Source organism: Apaloderma vittatum, unplaced genomic scaffold (genome assembly GCF_000703405.1).
Source record: "Apaloderma vittatum isolate BGI_N311 unplaced genomic scaffold, ASM70340v1 scaffold15082, whole genome shotgun sequence".
Taxonomy (NCBI): Eukaryota; Metazoa; Chordata; class Aves; order Trogoniformes; family Trogonidae; genus Apaloderma; species Apaloderma vittatum.
This window is the reverse complement of record NW_009705494.1, coordinates 54,978-62,467: the sequence shown is the minus strand read 5'-3', so window position 1 is coordinate 62,467 and position 7,490 is coordinate 54,978.

The window sequence follows — 7,490 nt, the reverse complement described above, 5'->3', positions numbered from 1 at the left end:
TCACTCTTGAGCAGAAGCTCTTTTACGTGAGCAGGATGGTAAAGGGACCTCATCAACTGGGGGACTCCTGTTTACTACCTCCCTAGTCCTCCCAGCTGTTAATGGGCCTTCTATCTCTCTTGCTTGGATGTACTTCCATCCAAAATGGGTTGCATCTCCCTCTCTATTCTCTACTGTTCTCAGGAAAACGGCTTATCACGCTGCTTTACGCTTCCCTTCCAATCAGCTGAGTGATTCCAGCAACCTTCAACAGCACCCTTATCCCAACCCCAAAATAACTACCTCTCAACAACGGCAGAACTACAGAAAAGCTGCACTAAAATCCCACCAGACACATCTATTGTCAGAGCCCACGGCAACTTCTACAGCTAGGTGCCTCCAGTGCTAATTCTTTCTAAATGAAAGGCTGCCTAGCAGTGTGCTGAAAATTGAACCTTTGAAGCCAGCGTATAGCTCCCTGGACCTATTATTGCTTTTTCAGATATGCTCCACTATATCAAACTTCTACAGATGGTTCTGTCACGAGCGCAAAAGCAATGGTTTCAGTGTCTTCCCCACATACGAAACGTAAGCCAGCTTATACAAAGAATCTTCCAGTTATATTTCCTCCATGTGTTATTTTTATGTATCTTCCAGGGAAACGCAACTGGAGAATTTGAATTTAATAAGTGAGGGATATGGGGTGCTATTAAGTCTTCAAAGCACAATCAAGCAACAGTGATGGATCAAAGGCCTGCAAAAATATTGCACGAAATTATTGGCCCTTTAGAAGACCGAGACATGACAAATGCCTACTGGATTCGTACTTCAGCCCCCTTGGGAGGGCGGAATTATTATTAAAGGTCACTGTAAAGCCTGCTGAGAGCAACAGAAAGTTTTCTGCTGACTTTGCAAGTTGTGGATCAGACTCCAAGTCACCTGATAGAGCACGTCGTGGAACCGACAGCAAACTTTAACTTTGCCAAAAGCACAAAAGAGAAGGAAATGAAATATCACAGTAGTATTGATGCCAGAAAAAAAAATATATTAAAAAATTGCAAAGATCAACTGATAATGCAAAAGCTGGGGGAGCTTCAGGCTGAGTACAGGTGTGTTTTATAACTCTCCTCCTTCAACAATTAAATGCAAATTAAACGAGCTCTTGAGCTAAAATACACCAAAATGGAATACTTTTCAATCCACTACAGGTTGTGGTACTCATCCTCATGGCAGAGAGAGCTACAATAAAGTGTTATTGTTTTAATTCAAGGATTGGATAACAGAGAAGCTGGACCATATCCTCAAGTCCATGTCAACTCCTGAAACAGGGTGCTCCTAGAGAAGATTTGAGCACGTGCTTAATTTTAATGCAATAACTTATGTGCTTGAAGTAGGCCACATTCTCTCCCACAGAGACCAAAACATGCCCCACCACGAAGAGCACAGTGGTGCATCCAGCCCTGTAGCACACCTTATATATTTGTCAAAATAAATATTTCTCAAGCCCACTTCTCATCTGTGATGCTGAAGGTATCTTGTAGGCAGCTGGGACAGACAAATTAGAGCACAGTTTCTCACAGTACCGCTGGAGCACTGCTTTCCAACATCCAATCTCAATAGAACAAGGCTCAGGATAATACTGAGCAAGACACCCTTGTCCAGCAAAGAACACCAGGGATGCAATGGAGAAAGGCGTCAACAGAAAGGGGAAGGATACCCTGACTCCTGGATGCAGGAGACTTGGCAGGTTAAAATACCTATTGCACCACCCAAACACGCACCTTCCCTGACAGTACACACGCAAATCCCCAGATGCTTTGCAGGAATGTTTTCTGTGCCTTTGAGGGGTGCAGCTGCTTCCCTGATTATTTCAATTCCATTGCTTCAGCTACTACGCACACATTCCTTTACGCCAGCTTTGGTGTCTATACAATCATGTGTTAGAACCAGAACTACATCAAGACAGCTTATCCTTTGGTTCACGATGTCCCAACAGACAATATGGTCTACGCAGGTAAAGGTTGTTACTCTTGAGAAAACAGCCAGTTCACTTAATATTTCTGGAACAACCAGCCAAAACGAATAATACTAACTTACAAATTTTTGTGGCTGCTTCTTTTAAATTCAATCAATCCTAACTTTTGAGAATTTGTTTGGGTTGGGGCTTTTTCACCTAATTGCTTTTGAAAGAATTGATGGGCCTTTCCTGCTTTTTCTCCCTAGATCTCCACTAGGAATGTCAAGCCTTGTTTCCACTATATTTGCTGAGGGTCCCAGAAGTGGAACTCGATATTTCAAGGTCCAGTTGAGTCTTTAACAAAGCTATCTTTTCTCCTCGAAGTTTATTCAGGTGCTAGAGTTAAACAGGTGTTGGTAAAGACAAAGAAAAAGGCAGAAGTTTTAATCAGCCTAAGGAAAATAATTTCCTCTCTCAGCTGAGCAGGTTTGGCTGATATTGTAATTGTAGCTACTCAGTGATTTTTAACTTTTTTTTTTTTAATGGAAGATTTCGACTTTCAGCGTCAAATTGAATACTAAATTGAAACCAAACCAGCTGATAACTAAGAAATTTGATCAGAAGGTACCAGCCCGTTGCTGCAGCAGAATTCAAAATGGAGACACTGGCTCCATGTGTCCACTCCAGTCACGGCCAGGCAACCCAGGACACTGCAAGTCCTCATGTCCAGCTGCCACAGTTTATCAGGGATGTCTAAAGCATGTAACAGGAGCAGCAAAGCAGCAAAAAGTACCTGTGCACACAAGTAGACCTAAACAGCAACATGTGGAGATAAAGGAGTCAGAATTAGGGTGCTTGTGTTTCGAAAATAAATCTTATTTTCCTAGGAAAGTTGGCACCTTTCACAAAATATTGTTCTATTTAGAAAACAAACATTTTTCCCCTCAATAACTACATCTACCAGGTTTTTCTTTATCTGATTGGTGAAAGGTTCACCAGTCCTTCAGGGGGTTCTCCAAGCTGAAGTCCTTCCCTTTTTCTAGGCCATTTAAATACATAAAAACCAAGATAAAAATAAAAAGGACTTAACTCACTTCCTCGTTGATATCCAGGGGATCATCACCAGGTCCCACCCTCTTGCTAAGGCATTAAACCACGGAAGACATTAAACAGCCCCAGCAACCTTCAAAGAGTGTGAGCCGCAGCTCTCCTGGGACTATGGGTTAGTCCCATATTCTTCAAACAAAAAAAACAATAAGTAGGCTGGGATGCCATATTTTGCCCTGCTGCTGTGGGAACATCAGCAAAGTCTAAAAGCCCACAGCAAAGTGTTGCTGGGAGAAGAACATAATAAAAACTTTAAATGTGGCTTAAAAAAAAGATTAATAAGAAAGGAAGAGTGGCTATGATTTTTGAGCAGTATTTCCAAAAAAGGGAAAAAACAAATCATAGGCATTTGGGTTTTTTCCATCAAGGTATGGAAGAATAGCTGCAATCTGGCTAGTAACTAGCTCCATAGCCTTTGAGGTAGAGGGTGTAGCTCCCTGTTTTAAGTAGAGGAATATTAGAGGAGGTTTAGCCCAAGTTCTTGAGTTGGCCCAATAGCGACAATAACCCAAGAGGCAGAGGTCTGCATTTCTAGCACAGGAAACCAAGGTTCCGTCCCTAGGATCCCACAAGCCAAGTTGAGGGGAGTGGGAACACTTCAAATGAAGGGCTTTTCACTGGTAAACAACTTGTCACTCGGCAGCGACCCAATCCAGTCCAACAACAAGTGCTGCTAACGAGCTGTCTAGTCTCCTTTAACCACAAGACATATACAATATGATACATGGCCTCAACTCTGGCTTAAATCTTGAAAGAAACGATTGGAGAATTACAGTGCTGTGGGATAAGAAACGAAGATATATGCTGTCTGTTCTTAGCCAGGCAAAGGTGGGCTCCAGGATTTGTAAACTAAGAGTAGTTCAGGTATCAACTAAAGCCAAGGTAAAGCTCAGAAGTATCCAAAGAGACTAAAAATGGTTTATTTTAACTTACCCCATCCTCTTCTCCTTCAAAATTCAGTTTTTCTCACTTCAGAGACTTTAACAAGTTCCCCTTGTTTTGCCCTGGCATTCAGAACTGATTTTTCCAAACTCTGACAATACCAGAAACCCCAGTGGGTTTCAGCACAGCTGTTCTTGGGGCTGTTCTGGGGCCACCAGCAGATGCACCCGACTCCTGGGAGGGGTCTGCCTTCTCCAGGAAGAGCTATTTTATAGTTATCTGTGTCCTAGTTCATTGTCTCGGGCTTCTCCTCTACCCAATATCTGAACTGCAAAATGCTGCACTTCGGGGGTTAGATTCTAGAGGTATCCTCAAGAGTTAAATCTGAGTTGGCTAAGGTTCAGGGCAGCGAATCCCTCCTCTCTGTGTGCGTATCTGTTGTGTGATACACCCAGGCAAACAAAGCTGCTTCTGGATTCGACTTTGCACACATCGTGCAATTTTTCAGGTGGCGTCTGTGCAGTTCAGAGGCATTTCTCAATCCCCTCTGGCCAGCAAATAAGGAGACACGTCACCAGTGCCACGCGTCCCCCTGACATCGCCTTCGAAGCGGTTTGATTGTAGATGGGGAGAGCTGATTTGCAACACGCTTTCAGAAAGATTCTTATGCCGACACTTGGGGGAAAACCATTTATTACAATGGCAGCATAATTACACCGAGGTTTTACTTCCCAATACCTTGTTGCTATCTTTTCACCTCACCATGTATTTTACTGCAAGACTAATTTACCTCTAGGGTCCTAGTTAATCCTCAAAAATACTAAAATGCAAGAAAAGAAACACTACTTTGGATGTTTTTTTGGTGGGCTTTCCAGTCACGTGAATTCACAGTAGCTGTGGGTTTCAAGATGCATAAAAAAAATTAATTGAATCACGGTGCTCGCCACTACAGTCAGTGGTTGGATCCAAAACAGGAACATCATGTTTGCAAAGGCAACCTGTTGCCAGCAGAAACAGGTTTCACCCCAGGATCCTGCCAATCCTGCTTTGTGGGATCCACATCTTCCTTACGTTGTTTCTGCACCTTCATGTATTAACGATGACAACAGAGCACTAACCTGAGGCCATCAATTTCTGCAGATCTGTTCTGTAATCTGCAGGGAGAGGAACCACCCTGGGGACCCAGAAAGGACAGTCCTTCTCTCCATGGCCTAGACAAGGAGATGAGGTTGGTGTCCTTACACTAATGTCAGCCTGGCCAAATGCTTTCCAGACCACAGTCTGCACTTGCACTGCTAAAATCAACCAGTTTCATCTCAGGAGCAAGCCCTGACTCCTCAGTGGAAGCAGCTCATCTTCTGAACATGGAGAAGCTATCAAGCAATGCTTAAAACCAGAAAATAAACTTGATTTTGTTTTAAATGTACCTGTCCTGAAGTGGGTGTTGCAGTTCAAAAAAACAGACAGAAGCCTGATGCTTCCTCAGCAATGTCCAAGTGTTGTTCAAACAGTCGAGCCAGTTTTGGATTGTCTTTGATATTGATGAGAAACTCATATTTCCCAGCTTAATGAGGCTGGAGATGGGAAGGAAAAGGCAAGCAGAACAAAATATTCCACACGCTTTGATTTTACAGTACATGAAAATAATATTTTCATTTTCCATAGCCCAGGTTTTAAGCTACAGTTACTATGGCTGTAGTCGCAATTAATATTTCACCTTCCAAAAAGAGGAAAAAAAAAAATAAAAATTCATCTTCCTTGTGGATTCCCAGAGAGGCTTTTTGCTCTGATGTGTAATTAGTGGTGGCCTCAAGTAAATGATCTAAAATAGAAATGTTATTTTTGGAATCATGATAGCTACTACTTTTTACTCCTTCAAGTGCCAGTTCTTTTTGCTTTGCACTAGCATTAAAAACAGAATCCACAATTGCAATGCCACTGCCTGTTGGTTTCTACCTACAGCAGGACACACGCTATCTTCCCAACAGTGCCAACATGAGAAGCTACATGGATTTCTAATCTTGGCAGCAATCAGTGACGAGACCTGTAGCACTGCATCCACAGTTGAAGGCAGAATTGTGTCTGGTCAACATTATTCTTGCCCTTCTGACAAAGGAGCTTGGATGACCAGGTGTAAACCGGTCTTCCAACAGCGTAGTGGTCAAGACCCTGATCTAAAACCGCTTAAAGACAATTAAAATCTCTTTTCTCATTTCAGAGGGGGTCAGATCAGAAATTCAGGCCTGTATTGAGAATTCATGTCAGTTTAAGCACCTGCCTATGTCCCACAGATATTAGTGGGACTCAGATATCTCTCTCTTCTCCAAGGCATCCTCCAGTGCTTTGCAGTGGTAAAAAAAGCTGGAAATTACAGTGCATTTTAATAAGCTGACTCACCACAGTATTTTTTGAAAATCAATTTTTTTTTAAATTAATTATGATTTGCATTTATCATTATTACTTTGTAGATAGTTTGTCCTGACATTATACACAGCAAATAAAGCAAGCTCTGGGAAAAATGGCCCCTTGGAGCTCCCTTCAGAAAAGAGAGGGACAAAGTGTCTGTAGAGCTTTCTCAGAAGAAAGAGATGTCCACTGTGAAAATCTCTAAATCCTTCTCTCCTCTCTTTCCTATCATTCTCCTGTAAAATCATCCCTAAAGAGGTCTACGTTTCCCACCTCCAGAAGCACAAAGCCAGATGGAGCCATCAAACCAGGCGCGGGGAGAAGCCGCCACCTTGCTCCCCACGGGGCAGGCACCAGCACACCCAGCTGCCCCAGCAAGGCTTTTGCAAATCAAAAGCATGCCTTGACCTTGACTGTATTTATTGGTAGGATTAACAGGCAATGGGACTCGCTGTCCCCGGGTCAGCCTCTGCTTTGCTTGTGTCTGCCGCTCCGAGGGTTTATAAACGAGGAAGCTTTTTTGGCACATCAGCTGGTAACGGTTCAGAAACAGATGTACATTCCTGCACAAAACTCCGACTTGAGCGTATCCAATTACTTTGAAACCGTGCTCTGCTCCAACTATCTTACCCCTAAAGCCTCTCTCTCCTTTCCTCCTGCCTCTTATCTGCGCTACTCACTTACTGCTCCTTTGCTTTTGATTATAAACTTGTCACTGCAGGGTGAACGCTTTGGGAAACACCCGCCGGCCGTGTCTGACGGCCGCTGCCGACACACAAGGAATAAGGAAACAAAGCTCACCAAGCAGAGGTGCAAGGCGAAACACGACTGCCTTTGCAAAGACAGCATTTGGAAGATGCACACACTCGATCGCATTTAGCAGTTGCCACACAAGCACAAACGAATTATCCCCTAAATCACGCTCAAGGCAAGGGAAAAGAGTAATGAGGTTAATTAGACCTGGCTATAGCAGAGAGCATTTGATGCCGGGTGCAGTTTGCAACAAGGACATTTCTGAAAGGAGACACAACGCTTTTCTCTGGTGCAGTAGGTAGCGAAGAGGAAGAAGGCAGTAAACGCAACAGTGTCTTTCTTTCGGTTTGCTGCAAAAATTTGTATCCTACAGCACATCCCACAACAGAAGGGTGCTGGAAGAGCG